The following is a 12,092-nucleotide window of genomic DNA, read 5'->3' as shown; positions in this document are numbered from 1 at the left end:
AGTACCCATAGTATAACCAGTAGCATGGGGTTCCACCAGTTCTTGGAAAGATTAACCATTTCGTAACAAAAAAAATTAACTACATATGAAGCTTGTCATACCGATTCATCTCAAAATGAATTACAACTGTTTGTTATCTATATTGTCTATATATAAAAAAAAACAAAATCAAGAAATATATGTGCGTAAAAAACTTTCAAATGACTGCGGTGAATCGGTAAATACTTTTTTTTTGTTCTATTCTGTCAGGTCAAGGATTGAAAAAAAAAATTAAAAATAAATGAATGTACCTACCTATTCACGAAGTAAGAATATACAATACCAAAACAACATTATTATTTTTGCACTGACCCGAAAAGCCTAGAAGTCAGACTGCTATAAAGCAGACTCCACAGACCACAGAAATCTGTGGCGGAAGCTTTTCCTATGAGAAAAAAAAGACTTCGATCTTTTACTTTTTATTTCAACAAAACAGTAATATAAACTGGTTTTTTAAGTGTGAGACTGTTATGATTACTTTGTTATAGACGAAATCAGACAGATCGTTTTATATTAAAAGTCCGAATAGTTATAGCACTATTATATAACAATCAATTAATAAAACAATTTCGACACGAACGCATCTGTTGTAACGTTTCGTTTAAAACTTGCCAACCATTACCTTTCAAGAGATTACAGAAGAGCGAGTGTATAGAAGTGACGTTTCTTTATCTCTACAAATAAATAAAATTGGAGTGTCGGTTTGTAATATTAAAATAACTGCTTTTTACTAAATGCATATGGATTTTTAGACGGTACATATATCAAAATAACATTTTTTCCTGTCTGTCTGTATGTCTGTTTGTTCCGGCCAATCTCTGAAACGGCTGGACCGATTTTGACGGGACTTTTACTGGCAGATAGCTTATGCAATAAGGAGTAACTTAGGCTACTTTTACTGTAGGAATTTATTTATTTTGTAATTCTGCGAGCTGAATAATATTTTTTTTTAATTCCACGCGGACAAAGTCGCGGGCACAGCTAGTTTTCATATAAGAATCATTTAATCATTTAGTTAGTTAGTTAGTAGTTAGTTTAGGAGCACTTATAGAGTATTAATTATTTTGACCTAGAAATATAAACCATTCTTAGATACTGCGAAGAAACACTATAGAATTAACCGAAAGATGGTCGACTGTTTCTCTAACAACGACTTTTGAGTTCAATCAATAATCAATGAAAAATCGCAAAATTTTTGGCAAATAAAGTCAGTCAGTTAGTAAATCAGCCAGTTTGAAAATAATGAAACTAGTTCGTTAACAGCTAAATTAATACAAAAATAATTCACAACTGCTTTGAAACTGCTTAGAAACGAGTTCTAAATGAATTTAAAATTCCTGTATAATACAAATGTCGTCTAAAAAGACTAAATAGTATAAAATATTTCGCTTTACCAATATGTCTTTATTAAGCAATTAAATTAAAAAAATTTTAAACAATTAAATTAAAATTTGAAAAATAATGTACTTAATTTTTTTTTTTTACGCAAAAAATGTATATTATATATCTGCAGTGAAAATACTGTAAAAAATTTTTTGAGACTAAAAAAATTCTATTCTTATCTACTTGATGCCATATCTATAAAGTTTTATTTCATATCGAGATTTATCACGTATTGACGAAGTTTGCCGAAAAGAGCCAAACGTTCGCGTCTCATTTTGCAGTAACTATCTCCGGAGCCGATAAAAGGGTCTCCTGCACCGTTTTAATTAGGTGGTATAATGTATCGGGTGCCTGGACAGGGTTGACGATTACTGTAATTTTTTTCTCCTAATTATTTTTGGTTTTACTTTGCTATTTAATCTTTTCTCGGGATATATTTACGTAGAAGTTTCAGTAAAAAAACAAAATGTTGTTATAATAGAGCGCTGCGCCATTAAAAATAGCTAATGTCCCATGTTTACTGAATACCTGGATTTAATTCTAAGCGCTTGGGAAATGTAACGCTATATTATAATTTAAAAAAAACCGTGTGGTCTTGTGTGACACCAGATAGGAACGAAGTTCCTTATAATAAAATATTAATTTCAAGTTCTATTCGAGGTAAAAGAAAATAATTATTCGGGTATGCATTTTTTATTATGATTTTTTATCGAAAAAAAAAACCACTACAAAATTATCTTAACACCTTTATTTACAACTAACGACCCGTCCCGGTTTGGCAAGGGTGCAATGCTGATACTAAATACTATCTACAACAAAAGATACGTTAGAAAACTCTAAAATTATTCTCTACCATATTATACGTGTATTATACGCCTGTGTAGTATAAACCTTCCTCTTTAATCATTCTATCTTTTAAAAATCCGTTGCGTAGTGTTAAAGACGCCGCATTGGTGCAACGTTTAGGTACATCACTGGTTTGTGGCTGTTGCGCGGGCGGTTGCGGGTTCGATCCCCGCACATGACAAACATTTGTATTTACCATACAGGTGGTTGCCGTGGTTTGGGTGCAGTCCTTGTGGGTCTTCCCATCGTGCCTTGGAGAGCACGTTAAGGCCGCCGGTCCCGGTTGTTATTATATACATATGATAGCAAACATTACTATAGTAATGAATATATCCGCCAACCCGCATTAGAGTAGCGTTGTGGATTAAGCTCTGATCCATCTCCTGTGTTGGGAAAGAAGCCTACGCACAGCAGTGGGTTATTACAGGCTGAAGCGAGTGTTAAAGACAGATTTAGGTATAGACAGCGGGAAGCGACTTTGTTTTATACTATGTAGTAATGATTTATAAAAATATATAATAATTATCGAATGATACAATAATAAAAGCAAACTGAAATAATAATAATAGTCATCACTAGACTATACATTAGACACTGTATAGCCATCATACATGACTATAAATAATAATCTTACGCTCTTATTTAACGTTTCGGGCGTTTTTTTCCGGCTACCAGCCTCCGAAACGCTCCATAGGAAACTTCGTCCCAGAAATAGGAACTGATTTTTCTATTTAAAATTTAAAAATTCTCTCACATATCTTAAACAATTATAAGCATCATTCTCTATTCAAGTAAACCTTCAAAAGCTAATCTTATAAACTATTAATTGACAACCCTAAAAATAACTACTTGCGATCCGATGTCCAGTGCTGTTAAGATAATATTTTTAGCAAAAATCAATAATAAGTCTTATTACTATGACATAAAGTTTACAATCCTTTATAAACATCTTTAGTGGCCGTTATTTAGATAAGACCTCGCAAACGTGTTTTTGCGGACTCTATTTCTTTTATAATAAAGGTGAAAATGGAAAAAAAATGAGTTCCTAGGGAAATATATCTTGTATAAAGATCTCAGAATCTATGGCGCGAGTTCGACACTGAGCGTATCTCAATATTTAGTTTTTATTTTTATAAAGATATCATATTACATGTGTAATTTAAGTGTTCTCATTACATAGATTGCTCTAGAAACTTTTCGTTAATTTTAAGAAGTTTTAAGAGATGATGGTTGATCATTTTGATGTAATAATGAGAAAGTTTATATAAGACGCTAGTTCAATAGTCAGATATGGAATCGGAAAATCAAACCATGCTCTGCAAAATCAAAGATTTTATTTATTTACAATTTTTATTTATATATTTTGATACAAATAATAAAGTAAAATGAAACCTACCTGCGAAAACAAAGAAACGACATTCAAAGTTATTTTACCGATTCCTTTAAATTAAATTAAAATAAAATATTTCTTCTATAATTGATAGTCCTATATACAATTCAGTTGACAAAACCTTTAATAAACAGAACATATCATTACTGCTATAAAAGAGGTATAATATACTTTATATAAAAACTCAAAGGAATCTTATTCCTTTACATTCATTTAACTCCAATATTAATTTGCTTTTTGGTCTGGTTATTACGGGTGTCTATACCGTGTCTCAGAGAGCATGTAAAGTTGGTCCAAGTTTTTTTTAATCAGAAACACTATCTAATGATTGTTACTCTGGGTTGAAAATTATTTGCCAATCGTTACTAGACCAGCGTGGTGGGTGAACTTCCGATTAACTTTAGAAGTTTTTAATCATTAATATTATTATAATCAGCCAATCAAGAAGTTTTATGTAAGTTACTAAGTTTCGAACACTTCTAAAAAAAGTATAATGAATGTATTTGAAATGTAATAAAAATCTTTTATTGCTTTATAAGTTCCTTTGAATAGAACCAAGGCTATATATATTATGTACATTCTCACTGTCACAACTGTATATCTAATCCTGAATTAGGTAAAACACTAGAGAAATAACATTTAGTTTTACGAGTAGTCGAACCAAGATATTAAAAGGGAGTAGGTACTTAAATTTCAATGGACAATAAAATAAAGCTCAGACACAACTTTTGCATTTCGATAATATTAACTTTCATCAGTAAGTAACCTTTAAACAAGTTACCAATGGCTAGACCAGAGTCGACCAGTTATTAGATTTTATGATATCAATGTAGCCACGTCTGAGTCACAGCTTAGAAATAACATTGTTAAAACAATGAAATAAATCTACCAAACTAGTATATGAAATTATTATTACTAGCAATTTACACAGGGGTCGTCCATTGATCACGTGATGTATTTAGCAACTCTTTAACTCCTTTGTTGTTGTTGTTCACGGGCTCTTTTCCGCAACTCGACGTCTTGGTGCGCCTTTTTTGCGTGATTGTAAAACCCCTCTCTTTAACCCCTTTAATCAGCAGTGGACTGCGATAGGCCGAAGTGAGTGACTGACACTGACAGTTATGTTGGTGACTACTTATCGTGTAAAAAAAATATCGACGGGCAGAGGTCGCTAAATTGCGTATAAAATGAAAATGAATAAATAAACGAAATAGGTGTGTTATTGTATTAACATTGCTAGTGATACTAGTTGTAAAACGTACATAGCTTCGGTAGGTATGCATTACATAAGAGCATGCACGATGCTATTGTTAAGACAACGGTAATAACAAATTATATTATACAATTCCTTATCATTCTAAATATTTTTAGGACGAGGTCTTTTATATTTGTAATAAAGGTCTTCTTTGTTTTTTTATAGTTAAACGAAAAACACCATTATTTAGTTATTATATCTTCGAAAGAGAACATGTTTTGCATATTTATATTGACTGTAAAATACTTTTGATACATATATTTCATTAGAAATTTTACAATATTATGAAGATTTGTTACATATTTGTAAATCTTAAAAATTAATTATTTACAAATAATGGTAATATAGATTGTTCGTGTGGATTATTGCGGGCATTTCTCCGTTGAATCATTTCTGTCACCAATGCAGACAAGCTAGTACCTACATCCTATTTAAATATATTATATTATTATTTATTTTTTATTTATTTATTACTTCTTGCATACATATAATCAAACACTTTTACGTAGTAAAAAAAATTATTATTATACATTTTACTTCTATTCCAATATATATACTGCATCCTTATCATAATTATTACATATTGTCCCTTGTAAAAATGTTCCTATTAGCGATAAGGCAGCAAATCATTTAGGTGTTGTTTCCATTTTTTTTCTTTTTATTTATATTACATGACCTATTATGGTGTATAATGAAGTTGTTACATTCCTTAATTGCTTTCATATTTTGTTTTATTTGGTGGTTAATGTTCTTGAATAATATTTAATCGATAACTAGCCTTTACTTGACTTTGTACAATAATTTGAGATTAGATAATTGTGTTATTACAGGAATAACTCCAATTTTAGAAAGTGTATCAAGCTACAGGTTACCTTGTAATATAACAGATATCTGATGTTTGGTCTATATTTACGTACCTATTCTTGTCGAATTGTCGAATTTTCGTGTCCTTTTAGTTTGTGCCGTAGCTAATGGAAAAAAAATATTTAGTTTTTGGGTTCTCTGGTAGTTTTAAAATACGTGAATAAGAATTTCTCAAGTAATTTTACATAACCAGTTATATAATTCTATTGCATCTGTATTTAAGTTACTGATTCCGCAGACAAACTGAAATAGTAAAAAAAAACTATGAATCTTACACTTCAAGTGGAAAATTGTGCTACACTTAACTTCAGATTTTTGTAATTTATATTGTTTCAATATTTATTCATCCTGAAATAAGAATGAAAATGATAAGAGTATGTTTATCATTTTGAGTCAATTAAATTTTATCATATTTTGATATAAAGTTACGAGAGAATTGAAGTCAATCTCTCTTAAGAAAGAATTAACGAAGGATAGCGGTAGTGTCATACGTAATATATGACGTTATATTACGAGCGATCATCTTTTATTTTAATAGCTGGCGCTAAAAATATCACAACCTTGATTTTCCCATTTACTATGTCAAGATTTGTAGTTATAGAATGACCTAGGACCTGCTACCTATTACTCAAGCGTACAAAGTTAATAATGCGTACAATGGACATTTTTTTATTCGATCATAATATTTGTTGTTTTATGATCATAACGTTTCATTTAAATATTCTATTTGATCTTAGTTAATATTCATAAATAGATTATTAGATATATTGAAAAAAGCGTACCAGTATAAAGCAGGTTTACTGTACTTTCTATCACAGACTAGCTACATTTTCGGAATTATAAAAAGAATAATATATTAGTAATCAACTACGTTTAAGCTATATAGGGCATACTTTAAAGGTATTCAATTCATAATAATAAATAAAAAACCTCTCCCCCAAGACGACGACTTGTCCTCGTGGGGATAAAAAAGACCACAACCCTCCAACAACACGAAAAAAAAATCGTATAAAACGATCCACTAAATATGGAACCCTACATAAATAGCGAAATCTGCGTTTTCCTGAAGTGTTTCCTAGGCGACACAGTGTCTGTCTGACACTGTCTAAATCGTCTGCAGTAGATGGACTAAGGCCAATGGTGATGATGATGATATAAATAGACGAGAGACATTTAAATTCGAGTCTTAGTCTTGGATGAATATAATTTAATGTAAAAAAAAAAAAAATATTATATAAGTATTCGTACGAAAGAAACGAAAGCTGATACAGCAGTAACTTACTATGTGTGTGTATTTTGCAACATATATTCACTACACGTGTGCACGTTTCATTATACAAAAGTAGGTACTTTAGCTTTGATTCTTCCGAATTTTACGATCACTTGTATATTACTCATATATTTATGTATTCAGTGTAAGTAAACTGTGAATGACACGGACATCATGACTATACAAAATAGAAAAGCGAACAAGACGCTTTTCGCGATTATGTTTGGATTCAATTTCGATGCTTACTACATTTTTTTTTATTTGTTGTGCCTGATGCTTTCATTATTATTAAAAAAAAAACACAAAATGTTTCAGATAAGGTCTTTCTTATAATAAAAAGGTTGTAATGCAGTCGGTAAATATCCTTTAAGACGGTAGATGCCTTTTCTTCATTATTGTTCTTGAGGGTTATGAAAATCAATACTTCTTGCAGAACTTGATTGTGAGTTGTTTGCGATATTGTCTTTTACCACTAAACATTTTTCACTATCGAAAAAAAATATACCTAATCAAACATTAGAAGTAATCTTTGTAAATTTGTAAAGTAATCGCCCCTTAGTTTATGAACATTGAACAATATCTTACAAAATATTCTTATTTTCTTACATTAGTCCTACTAATATTATAAACGCGAAAGTTTGTATGTATGGATGTATAGATGTATGGATGTACGGATGTTTGTTCCTCTTTCACGCAAAAACTAACGAATGGATTTTAATGAAAGTTTACAAAAGTTTACAATAAAAAAGCTTATATATTAGAATAGCACATAGGCTATAATTTTTAAAGATAGCGTGTAAATTGTCCAAAATATAACGATGATCGTCAAGTACGTCGGAAAAAATCTGCCATCTGTGAGGTATTCTGGCGTGCGCTGCAAAAACTGTAGAGTTTACACGTATATAATGTATGAGAGAAATGTTTATCTTAATTATTCCTACAAAAAAGTCCGCGACAGATATAGATCTTATTATAGATCTTTTATGAGTAACCCATTATCGCTAAAACAGTGAACCATAAATACAATAAAAATTGATAATATATTTCTAATGCACATTTGGTAATAGTAGCAAATTGATTATTATGTTGCAGAACCAATTTTGATGAATTTTGGTATAAAGAGTATACTATATGAGCTACTCGAAGTACTTACTGATCCTGGGCAAACGAAGTCGCGGGTACCAGCTAGTATTATATGTAATTGAAGCTAGTTAGGTAGTATTATATTTTTAATTTTTTTTACAATGAGTATTTTTTGTTAGGTATCAATTACATTTTAACAATTATAACTTGATAACTGTCCAACAGTTACACATGTTTTACATTCGCTTATCTCTCTCTACTAACAAAAAAATCTAACAAGTTTTTGTATTTTAGTTTCGAACATTCTTATCTCGGAATCTACTAGATCAATTCGCAAACTCTCAACCGAATGTGAAAAAAGGAGGAGGTTATCAATTCGACTGTATTTTTTGTTGTGTGTGTTAGCTTATAATTTTTATTAAGTGTGCTGATTTTGATAATTCTATTTTTATTTGAAAGTTGGTGCCTGTAGCCTGTAATACAGTCGATTTAAATTTAATCAAGATCTGGCGAGTACTTTTTGAGATATCCTTAATAATGGCGTAATTAGTTAAGGATTATTTCGACTACCTACGGCGTATTACTTTGTAATGTAAATCAAAAACAGTTATTATGAATCCTCATTTTACATAATTTGTATTGATTTTTAATGAATCAATAAAGGGTTAATGATAAAAGTAGGTTCTAATAGTTAGTTTCAAATCTCAAAGCGGGACACCGCAATGGTAGCTCAGTATGCAAGGAATTGGTAATCTTTCGTCTTCATATATATCATCGTTAGTTACGATATAAATAAATTTTCTCATCACGTAGTCAGCAGTGGTTTAGATTGTGTACGGGTTTCCCACTCGGCATTATTCGTATGTTAAAACTTCTTGTTATTTCGAATTCAAAACACGTGTCAGATTTACGATTAAGTGACTGATCCTGGTATCGTATGGAGTCATGTACAAAATTCAGTGAAAAATTATACAAAAACAAATGCTTAAAGGAAAATGTCTACACCCAAGTCCATTTTTATATAATAAATGTACAAGTTAGTTAGTTTGTTGGAGTTTACGAGTGAAACCGCGCTGGATGAGTCTTAAATTATTTTTTTGTATAAAAAACCCACCAACACAGTTCTTCAACTGCTCTTGTAACTGATGGGATTTTTGATTGAAGACATATATTCAAATATTCACTAAGACCAAAATGTAACAAAGATTAAAAATTAAATTTGGAAAATCAAAAAGTGTACACCTCCAAGTTGTGGGTACTTATTAGATAATAATTAATTATTGATTTTAAATACAATTTTACCTTAATAAGTTTTCGTTTACTTAACAATTTAGTTACTAGCTCCAAGGTACTTTCTTAAAAATGTTTATTGTGAAAAATTGAAGTATATTTCAGTCTTTATGAAAGAAAAAAAAAACAGCTTATTTGGTCAAGCAGTTCTCGCGATATTTTGCAATCATTCGTAAATCCAAAAAGTTGACATTTAACATAAAATTTGAATAATATAATAATGATATTTCCTCTTATGATTGTTCTGTATAAGAGAGTGTATTTTATAGCATATTAATGCTATAAATATTAGTACAAAAATATAGAGGTTTAAGAGTAAATGCTTCTCGTACTTTTCATTTTGTGAGAATAAAGCACAACTTCATGGAGGCGTGCAATATGGTGTAACCGGGATTATACAAATAAAACAACTTGTTGTAAGGGTAAAATATTTTTTTGTTTAAAATTTTTATACAATTGTATTAAAGAAAAATGTAACATCAAAATCTTACAAACTGAACTTCTATGTAAAACTACCAAATTACTATTTTAGTTTTTAACAATAGAAGTTGTTTACATAAAGATATACAGGAAAACCAATAAAAATCTATAGCCTTAAAAACAACGTAACATAAAAACTATGTGCAATTTATCGGAAAACATAGTATTTAACTACAATGTTAAGTTTATTCTTACCATAAATTTTATTAGTATTACTCGCTTGATTTTCTAGATTGCGTACATATTACACCTTAGCTCAACACTAAACAGTCCTGTTCTCGGGTGTAAATTAAAACTACATAATCTATGTTCTTATATAATCTACGTACTTATAATACATATTCATTTTGGTTACAGACCATATCAAGTCCAGTTCGAAACTAGTCTATTCGCATTTAAAAAATAGTGACTCATCACACAGCTGTCACTTACTTCTTCGTCATCTTACTTGAATAATGAAACTGTAGTAAATTAGAACATCGTGTTCAAATTGAACAAATAAACAAGGCAATAGTGTACAAAACAATAGTGTAACTGGTATAAATCCAAAACAAATCTCGTAGATACAAATATATTACTAGTTTAAATAATTTAGATTTTTAGAAGTCTTCATTTCGCTATACGAGTCTTCTTATCGCGACGTGACAAAAGTTATGCCAGGTGAAAGTTACCTTTCCTCCGTGCCTCCGAATTTACCGAAAACACTAATAGGATGAATCTTTATCAACTTTCAATTAAAAATAAATTAATAAATAAATTAATTTTAAGTATTAAAGCATATATAAGCATATAATCATATTGTTTTTTTGTATGTAACTAGATCGGCAAACAAGCGTACGGCTCACCTGATGGTAAGCGATTACCGTAGCTTATAGGTAGACGCCTGCAACACCAGAAGCATCGCAAGTGCGTTGCCGACCCAATCCCCAATCCCCCCAGGAGCTCTGGTCACCTTACTCACCAACAGGAGCACAATACTGCTTGAAAACAGTATTATTTTGCTGTGATCTTCTGTAAGGTCGAGGTACTACCCTAGTCGGGCTGCTCCATATTTTGAGCAGAAAATTCCTGCTGTGCCCTACCTCAGTTAATATTATATTGTATGTCCAAAGAGAAAAAAGGATCAAAATTACAGAATAAGCAATACAGAAAACCTCCTAATCTAATCACGTTTTAAAGTCGAATTCGCTTCAGCCTGTAATATCCTACTACTGGGCATAGGCCTCTTTCCCCACGCAGGAGAAGGATCAGAGCTTAATCCACCACGCTGCTTCAATGCGGGTTGGCGGATATATTCCCTACTATGAGTAACAATCGCTAGCAGGTGTACATGATAACAACCGGGACCGACGGCTTAACGTGCTCTCCTAGGCACGGTGGGGAGACCCACAAGGACTGCACAAATACCCAGACCACGGCAACCACCTGTATGGCCAATACAAATGTTTGTCATGTGCGGGGATTGAACCCGCAACCGCCAGCGCAACAGGTACAATCCATGGCCGTGACCGTTGCGCCAACGCGGCGTTAAAGTCGAATACAAAACACAAAATAGTGCATATGAAAGTAACCCAAGTTCCGATCCCATATCCCAATCCCCAATCCCCCCAGGAGCTCTGGTCACCTTACTCACCAACAGGAACACAATACTGCTTGAAAACAGTATTATTTTGCTGTGATCTTCTGTAAGGTCGAGGTTACTACCCCAGTCGGGCTGCTCCATATTTTGAGCAGGAAATTCCTGCTGTGCCCTACCTCAGTTTCCGATTTAAAAGTACCAATTTAAAAAAAACGCTGTAAATAAGTTGGACCTATTAATTGGATTACATCTGAATATATAATCTAATATTTTGTTGCGATAAAAAAAACTTTCTTTTCTAATAGTTGTTGTTTTTCTGGTTATTAAATATAAAATTTTGTTACGATTTGTCTGAATTTAATGAAGTATACTAGCACTATAATAAACTGACTATATGTATTAATATATGGAAGTATACATGCTACATATACCAAATTAAGAGTCTTTACAATTTTTGTCTGTCTATTTGTGCGTTTGTTCCACCTAATCTCTGAAACGGCTGGTTCGATTTTGGCGGGACTTCTCTGGCAGATAGCTGTTGTAATAAGGAACAATTTAAGCTACTTTTGTTTTTGAAATTTATTTCTTGTATAACTCTGCGAACTGAACAGTA

The 12,092-nt window shown here is 31.4% G+C and overlaps 1 long non-coding RNA gene across 1 annotated transcript; it reads right to left on the bottom strand.

Annotated features, from left to right (window-relative positions):
• Nucleotides 1-826: 826 nt before the first annotated feature.
• Nucleotides 827-12,092, bottom strand: LOC123660685. Its single transcript, XR_006744231.1, has 3 exons — nucleotides 12,000-12,092; nucleotides 10,333-10,334; nucleotides 827-886 (listed from the first exon to the last, which is right to left on the bottom strand). It is a non-coding gene; the product is annotated as an uncharacterized LOC123660685 (long non-coding RNA).

The sequence above is a fragment of the Melitaea cinxia genome, chromosome 15 (genome assembly GCF_905220565.1).
Source record: "Melitaea cinxia chromosome 15, ilMelCinx1.1, whole genome shotgun sequence".
Classification (NCBI taxonomy): Eukaryota; Metazoa; Arthropoda; class Insecta; order Lepidoptera; family Nymphalidae; genus Melitaea; species Melitaea cinxia.
Note: the sequence above shows the minus strand (reverse complement) of the source record. Positions and strands in the feature narration are given on the sequence as shown.